The sequence below is a fragment of the Pseudopodoces humilis genome, chromosome 4 (genome assembly GCF_049639895.1).
Source record: "Pseudopodoces humilis isolate 2021_Gansu_Grassland_sample_001 chromosome 4, ASM4963989v1, whole genome shotgun sequence".
NCBI classification, from domain to species: Eukaryota; Metazoa; Chordata; class Aves; order Passeriformes; family Paridae; genus Pseudopodoces; species Pseudopodoces humilis.
Genome location: NC_142203.1, coordinates 2,007,146 through 2,019,912, shown reverse-complemented (window position 1 = coordinate 2,019,912; position 12,767 = coordinate 2,007,146). Strand labels below are relative to the sequence as shown.

The 12,767-nt window shown below is 39.4% G+C and overlaps 1 protein-coding gene across 1 annotated transcript in view; it reads left to right on the top strand.

Moving 5' to 3' along the window:
* Positions 1–12,767, top strand: part of EDIL3 (EGF like and discoidin domains 3) — a 231,014-nt gene that overhangs the window by 147,837 nt on the left and 70,410 nt on the right. The window lies entirely within an intron of this gene.

Sequence of the window (12,767 nt, the reverse complement as noted above, 5' to 3'; positions counted from 1 at the left end):
CGGACATAAATGTCTTCTGTTAATCAGATTTCAGAGGTGAATAGATTTATAGAATTACCACATCCAGGAGTGTGGAAATGTGATGTTTCATTGTGTAGTTAGGAGTCACCTTGACGTTACAAAGCCTGTGACTTCTAATCAAGTCGTAGACAAAAAAAATCTGACATAATCACTGTGTGTTCTCCAAGTCTACTGAAGTGAAAAAAAAAGGGAAAAAAAAAAGGGGGAGGTATTTGTAAATTCTATTTTGCTATTTCATTTGCATTGTGATTGACTAGAAGGAGGAACACATGATCTGCTTGCTGCCTTGTCCCAGTGGAAATGCTGATTAAATTTCTTCAGTGGGAATGAAAACATCGATTTGGTCGTGCCCGTAGGATGAGTCCTCAGAACAGCAATTAGCTCGAGTCGTTACAACACTGCTGCTCAATATCTCTCAGATCAGGACATTGAATTGTGGAATGAAAAAAGAGTTGAGCTACCAGGACTGAGCAAACAATTTGATCAAGCTTCAGAATGATTGAAATACCCGGCGGCTAAAATGCGCAGGGCTGGGCTGTGCTGTGGTCACGAGGATTCTCCAAACACCAGCCCATAAAATGAGAAGCTGAATTCTCAACTCCAAAGCAGCACCAAAATGCTGAAACCAGAGATTTTTAGTTACTGGTAATGGTCTGATTAGCTGAATCAGGTTTATAGCTCCCGTGACTGTGGTATTATACCATCTCCATTGGGCAATGGTGATTTTAAATTCATTTTAGAGATCTGCAGAGTTTTAAAATTTTAAGAGTTAGTGTTCCATGCACAGGTCTTGCACAACTTGGAATTAATTCTGAGTGAAAACCTGTCTCTGTGTGGGTGGGCTTAAGCTTTGCTTATATTTAAAAGTGATGTTTTGAGAGGAGGCATAAAGAAACAATAGCTTCTGGTGGGGTAAGAGAAAATAAACCTGTCATGAACTTGAGAGCAGATGAGGTGGCAGTAAGAATGTGCCTAAAAATAAATAATATTTTAAAAATATATATATAAAAAGGAAAATGCATTTCAAAAAAGGACTATTTAGGAACATACCTGCACTGGCACACTGAAATGCATGCTGCTGGACCACTGCAGCCCAGCCATGAAACAATTAATGGGATAATGAGCTGGGATGGATGACTGTCCTTCACACAATGTGTGTGCTCAGTGCAAGCAGGACTGAAGTCAAACTGAATGTACCAAGCCAAGCCAGTGCTTCAAATATCTTCAGATTTTAGCTCCTCTTCAGTCTGCCGTGGTGTGAGCTCACACATATGGTCTGCACACACTTGCAAAGGCAGCAGCTTCTGGTAAAATGAAAAGTCTCCTTGGCCCTCTACCTTCTCCTTGAAATGAAGAATGTAACTCCTAAAATTCGAACTTCTACTTTTTAAAAATATGCTGCTTATCCATACAGCTACCAGGAAAAAAATGGTTTGGTATAGGAAAAGAAGCACAGTTTTTGTTTGTCAGCTGTCATTCTATGAGCCTGGGAATGGTTGGAACCGAAATACTTTCATATCTAAATTTATTTTAAAAAATTGGAACAGCGAGCACATAATAAAACTGTACACAAGATGTGTGTGTATATATATATATATATATATATATATATAGACATATATATAATCTGCCTATGACTGGCTCCCAGGGGAGAAAACCAGTTCATGAACAAACTATGTATTATTGTTTAGTGTAAAACTGTATAGTACTAGATAAAGTCAAGTACTTCAGGGACAAATCTTCACCCATTTTAAATAAAAGAAGATGTTGTTCCAAAATCAAGAGAACAATGTCAGATTATTCCTGCTTGGGAAGGAATCCTCTGGGCTGGTTTGGTGCCAGGATTTTTCCCTCTGTCAGCACTGATTTGAAAAGAACTGGAGCTGCAACAATTTGAACATCTCAGAAAGGAAGAGATTGGCAGGGCCAGCTACTCCAGCCACCCTCCTTGAGCAGGGACATCTCGAGCCAGCTGCCCACACCTGTGTCCACTCAGGCTTTTGGGTCTCCAAAGATGGATCTCCACAGCCTCCTGTACAGTTTTTTGGTGCAGTGTTTGACCATTCCCATGTTAAAAACTTCCAAACACTACCAAGAAAAACCCACCAAAAGCAAAACAGGAAAAAAAAACCCAACAACATTACCAAAACCACAAGACTAAAAAACTCCACAAGCAAACAAACAAGCAAAAAAAAAAACAAACCTCAAACTAAAGTCACACACATCTAAAATGTAAAACCAACCCCGTTTTCCTGTGTTCAAATGGCATTTCCCCATTTTAAAACTTGTTCCCATTGCCTCTTGTCCTGTTAATGGGCTGACCCCTCAATGTTCACCCATTCCCACAAGACATTTTTACACATGGATAAGATCTCCCTGAGCCTTCCTTCATCAGGCTGAGCACTTCCACCTCTGTCAGTGTCTCCTTGCAGGTTAGATGCTCCATCCCTGCCAGTTCCAAAATCACATCAACATTTATTTGATGATTTTTGTCAACAGGAAAACCAAAATCTGGAATGTTGGATTTTTTTTTTTTTTTTCTTATTATGTTTATCTCCTCCTCAACATTCCTTCTTCAAAGACCTTTTTCTGTAAAGCCCAGGCATGTTAACTGCCCAGTTACCTCTAGCTTTGCAGAAAACCAGATCAACATGTATTTTTAAAGCAATGTCTTTCCAGTGGTTTTAAAATTCATTGCATTCATTTCACTTGATTTTATCCTCCTAAACCTATGCACTAAGTTGAAATAGTGCTCTAGGTTTGTTTTTGGTCAGTAAACACAGAAAAACTAATTACATCTATCTTGAATGCTTTCTTTATAAATGATGAAATGATGAAAATTATGGTTTAGGGTTGCCTGTTTCCTCCCACAGACAAACAGAGCCTGAGCATCTAGTCTGGGTTAGACATAGAATTTTCAGATGACTGTAGCTGGGTCATGAATTGCATTCCTTACATTTGCTTTGTTTGGATGGATATTTTTCTAAACAATTCAGAATAATGCCCTTTTTATGGTTAAATAGATGTTGATAAGGGAAAATAAGGGGGTAAAAGAAAAATAGGGGATATTCAGAAAATCTGGATGTAGATATTTATGCCTAAAATACACTACAGAATCACAAGTAAAACATGTCCTTTTACTGCACTGCTATACTAATAAAACAAATTCTTCTACTGCTTATATATGAAACCAGCATTTTCTGAATCTTCATTCTGATTTTTTTTCCCCACCCTAATAAAAGTGCATGACCTTTAAATTAATTCTGTCTTTTTAACAGGGCTTCAAGCCCTGATCCTTAAAGCTGCTTTACATTAATATAAGGTTATATCTACACCAAATGGCTTCCAGGAACAAGATTTAAGTGAAGATATCTGAATTTCCAGTTATTAAGATGTTGGATGGGTTATAGAAGAAGAGGGAAACAGCTTAGAGACCATAAGAAGGGTTGTTTCTGTGTAGCCAGATTTAAATTACTGTCGTTTGCATGCAGTTTGTGTCCAGTACAGTGAATATAGCTCATATTTAGCATATCACTTCAGCAGTATATTGTAGGATATTCCCATTCTTTTACTACTTTCTGAAGAACATGAACCCCATTGTAATTCAGAATTCCTATGAGTGCCAAAATGTAGTTTTTTAAACTATTCCAATGGATCCCTCTTATAACAATTTCAATGAACACATCTTGTAACAAGCAATGCTGTCACTTCTAGGAGCAGTTGCTGTTCTTCTGGAGGGGGGAGTAAAAACAATGCCAAAACCACAAAAGGCAGAAAGAACATCCCCAGGCAGCAGCAAAATAAGAATTGCTTCTTGAAAAGCACACTCTCCTCTCCTGGCAAATGAACATGCTCATTGTCAGGCCAGCTGGCAGGAATGCTAATTACCCTGGTTCTGGGATCCCACTGATTTCTATTGTAGACCTGCTAGAAAAATACAGATTGTCTTTCAGTGTGACTCTATCTTGTCATTGCAGTTTCACTCGCAAGAGAACCTTTGGGTTTGGGTTGGTTTTTGGTTTTTTCCAAAGTTGCTTTTTGGAACAGGCAGATTTAAGGCTCAATTACTAACCACGTACATAAATATGTCATGAGCTGCCTTCAAATTGGCAATTGTTGTAGTTGGTTATCTACTTCAGGTTAAAATTATTAACTTTTCTAGTAAAAATATTGCATTGTGACCAAAAAAAAAAAAAAGAAAAAAAAAAAAAAAAAGAGGAAGTTCCTTTGGAGTGAATTTAGGGATAATAGAAGATACACTGCAATATAATGCAACTAGCCCACAGGCAGGGTTTTGTTTGTGCTGCACACTCCATAAACAAAAACATAAAGAAACCCACATGCCACTAAAGATATATGAATGGAAATATGAAGCCAAGAAACTGTGAAAGAAGTTGTCTGTAGTTGTCAGACCAGTGTCTAATTAGCAAATTTCCTAAGAAAAAAAGCTGGAAAGCTGTTGAGTTTTCTTGTATTGTTAAAAGAAATATTTCTATCACTGCCTGAGAAGAGGAGAAATGCATGGATTGTGCAGGGGCCAGCAGCAGCAAATAAATATTATTTTTAAATGCACCCTGGTTTGTAAATGCCTAAGTTATGCTTAAATTGCTAATTGGCTTGAAGCCTTTGCTGCAACCATTTGCAACAGCTAGAAATAAAGTAGAACAGATTACAGAGAACTTTTCTTCTTAAGTTCTTACTTATCTAGTTCTTCTACTAGAGCAGATACAAGCATCATAAAGTCACCCCATGACATTAACTGTGAGATCCACCACAGCACAAATCTCCTCCACGCACATCTGTCCCAGTCCAGGCCCAACAAAAGATGTTGGGATTGGTAAGAAGAACTCAGGGACATGTATTTTTCATGTCATTGCACCCTAAGTTAAAAACAGTAATAATGAATTACTGTTATGTGGCAGTTAGGCTTCTTGTCTGTCTTCTCATATGTGTGTAAGCATGACAGTTATTTTACTTGAAAGTTGCTATGATTTTGATTTTGCCTTCTATAATATAAATGTAGTTTAATTCTTGGGAGGATGGTTTGTTTTTTTTTCGTGTTGAACCATCATTTATTTTATTCAAATTAATTTTAGTGGTATTTAAGTGGCTGTGAGTTATGTCGATGGTTAATGTCAACACTCAGACATGGCAGAAATGTTATTTTTCAGTGTCAGTTTGAAAGGTAAAAATCATTTTTCACATAAAGAAAAATGTATTTCTACATGAGAGCCCAACAGAGTTTGAGAGACTAAAGGCCTTACTGCAGTATAATTTTTTTTTTCCCCAAAGATCCAGATTTGCTGCTTGAGAACAAAATAAAATAAAACTCATTTTGTCAGTGAATTGTTAAATGCTATAAGTTAAATAAGTGGTAAGAACTCATAATCACAGAATCACTGGGTTGGAAGAGAACTGCAAGATCATCGAGTCCAACCCAGCCCTAACACCTCAATTAAACCATGGCACTGAATGCCACATCCAGTGTTTTTTTAACACATCCAGGGATGGTGACTCCACCACCACCCCAGGCAGACCATCCCAGTTCTTTATCACCCTTTCTGTGAAAAGCTTTCTCCTGACATCCAACTTGTATTTCCATGGCACAGCTTCAGGCTGTGTCCTCTCCTTCTGTCAGTGCTGCCTGGAGAAAGAGACCGACCCACACCTGACTGAAACCTCCTTTCAGGGAGTTTTGGAGAGTGATCAGGTCACCCCCAAGCCTCCTTTTCTCCAGGCTAAACACCACCAGCTCCCTCAGCTGTTCCTCACAGGGTTTGTGTTCCCAGCCCCTCACCAGCCTCGTTGCCTCCTCTGGATGCACTCAAGTGTCTCAGCGTCCTTCCCAAACTGAGGGCCCAGAACTGGACACAGCACTCGAGGTGTGGCCTCAGCAGTGCCGAGCACAGGGGAAGAATGAGCTCCCTGCTCCTGCTGGCCACACCATTCCTGATCCAGGCCAGGGGCCATTGGCCTTCTTGGCCACCAGGGGAACTCTGCTGGCTCGTGTTCAGCTGCTGTCACCAGCACCCCCAGGTCCCCTTCTGCCTGGGCACTGTCCAGCCACACCTGTAGCACTGCAGAGGGTTACTGTGGCCAAAGTGCAGGATTTGGCACTTGGATTTATTAAACCTCATCCCTCTGGACTTGCCCACCCATCCAGTCATTCCAGATCTCTCTGCAGAGCCCTCCTACCTTAACAGATGGACACACATGCTCCCAGCTGAGTGTCATCTGCAAATTTACTATTACAAGACTCGATTCCCTCATCTGTGTCATCAATAAAAACCTTGGCCCCAGCACAGACCCCTGAGGGTCTCCACTGCTTGGGTCTGATACCCTGGCCATCCTGTAAGTGCTGTGTGATGACACTCAGCATAAACTGCTCCATTATCTTATCAGGTACTGAGGTCAGGCTGACAGGCCTATAATCACCAGGATCCTCCTTCCCACCCTTTCTGTGAATGGGTGTCACATTGGCCAGCTTCCAGTCATCTGGAACCTCACCAGTGAGCCAGGATTGTTGGTAAATGATGGAGAGCAGCTTCCCAAGCCCATCTGCCAGCTCCCTCATCACCCTGGCATGGATGCCATCTGCTCCCATAGATTTATGAACATCCAAGTGTCTCAGCAGTTCTCTGACTGCCTCCTCCTGGATAACAGGGGGCTGTTCTGCTCCCTGACACCATCTACCAACCAGGAGGACAGCTGACCTAAGGACAAGCCACTTTCCACTAAAGACTGAGGAAAATAAAGTGTTAAACATCTCTGCCTTCCCCTCTTCTGTAGTTACTAACATCCAAGAGAGAACAAAATTTGGTCTTACCCTTCCTTTTACCATCAATATATTCGTAAAACCATTTTTTATTATTCTTTACAAAAGTTGCCAATTTAAGCTCAAACTGAGCTTTGGCCTCCCTAATTTTTTTTCCTACATGCCCTAGCAGTGTAGGAAAATACTTAAATACTTTCTGAGAGACCTGACCCTCCTTCCAAAGATGATACATCCTCTTATTATTCTTAAGTTCTTTGAAATCCTCATTGACTCATCTTTTGGCACACAGGGAGTGTGCTGTGGAGTTTGGGTTGTACCTCCAGCTGTCCAGTATGGAAAGAACATGTGTGCTGTTCAAAGAAGAGAACATCTTCATCCACATTCATAGAATCAGGACCCAACAAAATCTGGAATAATAAAGATCCAAGTTGTGTTAACCAAACGCCAAGTGGGGTTGTTGAATGTTCACTGCCAGAGCTTTGGAAAACAAAAAAAAAGAGATTCAGGAAACACCTTGGGAGTGGTGTTGCCACAATGTAGTTGGGTGTTTCTTTGGATAGAAACTTTTCCAGACAGTTTGATCCTACGGTTTTCTCAGTGGGGGATACACAAATCTTCATTCTGAAATCCTTCACAACCCAGTTCTGTTAAAATTACTTTGAACATGCCGAGGGATGATGTCAGTACTTTTAATGTGATGGGGTCCAACACAAACGCAACCACCTCATGGAGAAATACAAAAAAAATATTTAAAAAAATATTACCAAAAAAAAAATCTGATTGCAGCTTTTCAGATATGAGATTTTAGATGCACCCTTGGTTTTGAGCACAATAGTAACAATGCTTGGTCTGGTGACAATCCATGGGCTGTGTTTTAGACAGTCATCAGAAGTTAATTATTGATGAGTGAGTGTAAGACAAGGGCAAAACACCAAGAAATGGTTGTCCCAATGTATTGTCACAGCTTCAAGGAGTCTTCAGTTTAAGGATCTTCCTAAACCAGAAGTCTTCCTTTAATTTTACTCCTCTTGTATAGGTCCCTTCAATTTTTTTCTCTGTTGCAGTTCCCCAGCATTAATCTATGAATAAATGGGTTTTGATGTGAAATTTGCAATTCTATCCATCCTACTTGAGGAGCAGATTGGAGGAATTACCAGACTAGAACTAAGCAAACCAGTCCTGAATAATCACCCTCCATTTCAATCACAACATTATATAGAAAAAGACATAATCTGCTTTCACTGCTGTCTCCATATGCTCCTGTGCTATGCTGGAAGTAAAATTTGTTTTATTCATCAGAGAGATGTGAATCCCAGTCTGGGGACTGCAGCATGGAAAACTGTTCATAGGCTGGGAGTGGAAACCTGTGTGTTAAAGAACAAGAAGAAATAGGCAGAAGCTTAGATTGCCTGTGTGTCATCTATGCAAGCATCATCATTAATTAATGCAACATCAGTCCCCACTGCCCAGTGGTAAAGTTGGCATTTGAGGGCTGTCACATCACTGAAACTATAAGAGGGTCCACAAACACCCCAAGAGGGAAGGAAAGCTGTGTCTCCAACCACCTCTCTGCAAAAGTGCTTTGGGTAGCATTTGTAAAGAAGATTTTTGTGTTATCATGAAGTGGTTGTGAAAATCCAAGCCCTGCAAAAACATCACTGGGCACTTTGGTGACAGACTCTCAAATACCCATCTAACAAGCTCCTGGAAATCAGACTTGCTGTTATCTAAGAGTTGCCCCTGGCAGAACAAACTGGGCAAGGGTATTTGTGTGTCAGGAGAAATAAGAAGAAATGGGAGCCTGGGCTAGATGGTGGGGAGCAGCAGGACCAGAGGTCATCTGTAATCCCATTTTCAGGGTTTGTGTTCAGCACCATTGCCAGGCCCTCTCCTAAGCACAGCCAGGGTAATCTCATTCCAGAAAATGAGATGCTTGGAGGAAGAAAGGATTGCAGATGTCTAAAGCTGATTTGTTTTCTCAATTTTGCATCTGTTTGTTTGGACGAGATTTGGATGACGTTAGCTAGAGGCAGACCAGCGGAGGAAATGAGAGTTATATACTCATGCTGCAAAAATCCAGCATGTTTCATCATTAATAACAGAAAACCTTTTCCTTCTAGTTGCAGAGGAATAATCCTCACATTTTCAAGCAATTTTTAAACCGTTTGGGCGTTTTTCGTAATTTGTGGACTGACATAAATGTAAAAAAGTTCAAAATAAATATGCTCAAGTAACATGTTTACCCAGTGCTTTCTGCTTATTATCTCTTGCTGTAGTAACTCTTCATCTTAAATTAGTTTGTCTTTTTGCTGTAAAGGACAGGAATCAGCTACTTATTTCCCTGTTTTAATGTTCTTCTGAGGAGGTATCAAGTAAGCTAACTGTCATTTACTTTGTTTTTCTCCAAAATTTTTCAGCTGGAGGGATTTGCTATTGCCAGAGATAAGGGTGGAAGCACAGAACTCATCTCCTTTCTGGGGAGCTGTTTGATTCCCATCCCCTTGGTCTACAAGGGAAATCTGAACTAAAAAACAATTGGTTTGTGGCGCAAAATGGTGCATAATGTTTCTAGATCTAATTAAGGATGTAAAAGAAGCCTTCAAGGCAGGTTTATAGCTCTGGTGACTTCACACGGTGGGGACTCTCAGGAGAACTGACAAATTCACTTTTCCTCTGCTACTGACTTTTCCCACCTTTTTCTGGATCCATTCACATAGTTTTTGGTACACCCTGGTATTGTTATTTTCATGGATAGTGAGATTTTATGGGAGTAGATTTGTGTTTGGTGAGAGAAGGAGAAGTATTCAATGGGTGTTATTTAGTGCATACCCATAATTGTCACCAATATTACTTGCCTTATTATCTTGCTTTTTAATGACCCTGAAATAACACCTCCAGATGACAAAATCTGCCTTGAAAATCTGTTTCATGTCAGGCAGCTTAATTGCTGTTTAATTTTTTCTTTACTTCTTTGCATCAAGTGTATTGTTATACCCCAATGTGTCTGCCTTAATAAAAATATATTTTTTAAATTCAATGGCTAACATTGACCAGCATGAATTGTACAATTGTACAAATTGTACAATCACTATTGTGATATTATTATTATTATTATTATTATTGTTGTTGTTGTTGTTGTTGTTGTTGTTGTTGTTGTTGTTGTTATTATTTCCCAAGCTGTCATGATTTCTGTTTAAAGAACCATGGATTTAATAGAAGCAGAGGTATAGCAATAAGATAATACACATCTTGCACTTGTTCTACAAAATATGCATCTCAGTTTTTTTAAAAAAAACAAACTGAAAAAGCTCTTGTTGCCTGTTTTCATTGTTAGTAGTCAGTAGTATATCACAGCTGTTAAACACCTAAAGAAGTAATTGATAACTTGAAGAAAAGTGGGTTTTGTGTCTGAAACTTAATATTGTATGCAGGAGATGGTCCATAACCAGTCTTTTAGTGATAAACCACATTTAGTGGAACCAGAGATGGGTCATTCAGCTGGGAGTTTTCAGGAAAAACAAATTTCATGTGAATTCAGAGAGTTATAGCCCCATTAGAGTTTTTAGAAGAAGAAAGAGTGACTTGCTGATGTAGTGGAGTTTTTTGGAAGAAATTAATGAGCATATGGCTAAGGAAAGTCCATTTGCTGTGGTATTTGACTATCCAAAAATATGTTCAGTAATTGTTTTTAACTGATAAAAGAAAGTGAATTGAAAGGTTTTCTTGTAGAAAATGATGTCTGATTAAAATAAATACATAAAGGGTGAGTAAAAGGGCAGATTTAACAGTGGAAGGACCTCACTGACAGTATCCTAATGAAACTTCTACTGAAATCTTGGTTGTTCAATAAATAAAAAATAAGTAAATAAATAGGAGAATGTTCTGATAATTTAAGAAATATAAAATTGTTTAGAAACTATTAACCGGTCACATGCTTTCCACGCATCTCATGTCATTAGGTCTGAACTGAACACCAAAGTAGAAAGTATCTTTAATGTGGTAATTTTAACTTTTAGGAGTGGTAAATTTTTTGTTTAGCTTAGATTGAAAAGCTGACAAATGTGACAAAACCATGACTGGAACTGCAAAGAAAATAAGGAGCTCGTACAATAAAGTACCTGTTCCCTGAAGGTAGCGATTTTCTCTGGATTTCAGGAATAATCCTCCTAAAGCTAAGGAAGATAAACACTGCTGAGCGTGTATGGTCATAGCTGAAAAAACAGAGTTAAGTGCTGTGCTTGGTAATTAAACCTAGAAAGGAAATTGCCTTCAAGTTATAAAGGAAAATTCAACTTTGTCTTGTCAGGATTTCACACATATTTCAAATAGCATTTAATGCATCTCAGACACGAGATGCACTAACAGACACGGCAAATATTAACACGGCTCCAGCATGCCTCCTATTTAAGGTCCATTTGGAAAACCTTCTGTTTTCTCACATCTCTATTTTTAAATAGTTACCATTCTATGATTGCAGCTCTTAAAGATGGTTAATTTATTTCATGCATGTGTCCTGTAGGTATGGGTGTGTTGGTGAGTTACCCATGAACACAGGCACATCTGTGTGAACCTTCTTTTCCATTATGGAACAGCACAGATTTTTTTTAATAATTAGCTATAAGAAACTTTTAAAAACATGCACTTCTCTTAGGAGAGAGGAGTCATTTCCCTCTGTCTTGCAAGCAGATGCAGCAGTTTACACACCAAAAGATTTCATTCTGCTTCGATGAAAATACTTCAGAATCGGCTAAGGTTTGAATAGGCCTTTCAATCCTCAAGTAATGCTTGATGAAAACACAATGAGGAATGACACTTTCCCAGCATACATGGGTTTTCTGAGTGTGTTCTACATTGTGCCTGCCCATCCTGGTGACAAAGAGTTTGTTTTCTTCTGGCGCTGCCTTGCACCTGGCACAGCAACAGGAGAGAGCCACGTTTCGTTGTGTTTCGTGCAGTTATTAGTCAAGAGCTGAGGGCAAAGCTTTTATTTTTTGGCTGATGAAGAGAAGTAGCATGAGGAGTTTAAGTTCTAGCTGAGCTTTGCAGGCTGGTAAGAACCTGTGGGAAATCATTCCATGGTGCAAGTTGGTTGTTAATTGGAGCGGGGCCAGGATTCCGTTTGTGCATCTCCTGGAAGTTTTGGGCAGTTTTTGAAGGAGGAGCTCTCCCTGAAGTCCACCTGCACGGGAGCTTTGCTTTGCCTTTTCAGACCACGAGCATGTGTTTGTCCATCAACATAATCAACATGAAACTTCAGTTTGTCTTTGTCTCCATCATCAGTGTCACCCCACGCCTGGGGACTGTGCTACCCTGTGCCATCTCCTGGCTGAGAGGAGCAAATTGCACTTTTTCTTCTCTGTACCTTTAAATTAACGAGGAATTAAATTATTTGTGACTTTCTGCACGTGTGGTGCAAGGATTTCATAACAGTACGATTTCAGAGTTCATTTTTGGGTCCTGCTTGAGGTGAAACACTGCCAGGTTTCTGGGAAAACCTGAAATGTAAGTAAACATCTGTCCTGTGGTGTTCAAAATTGCCAAAGTGCAGCTGACCTGCAAAGCACAAGATCTTTTGGGCAACAGAGTAACACTGGCTGCCAGAGTAATTCCTGTGATTACCTTCTCTCCGGATTCTGCATCAGAAATGAGGAAAGGAAAATCTCAGATACTCCATCGGGTGTTGAATAGTAGATAAACCGCCAATTGTTTGTATATAATGAATTTTCATCATTTTCTCAGTTCGGATTGCTCACGATAGCTGAATGCTTTTGTTCCTGTGCCCAAATGGAGTGGTTTCAAAAAACAATGTATGCAGAAATATCTTGCTTTTAAAAAAAAACAAACTATTAGGTCTACAAGTATTTCTGGTGAATAAATTAATGATGAATACCATACATAAAATTATGAACACTAGAGCATTTCAGTTAAATACATACTTTGAGGCTTGCTGATTAAATGGATAAAGCTTTAA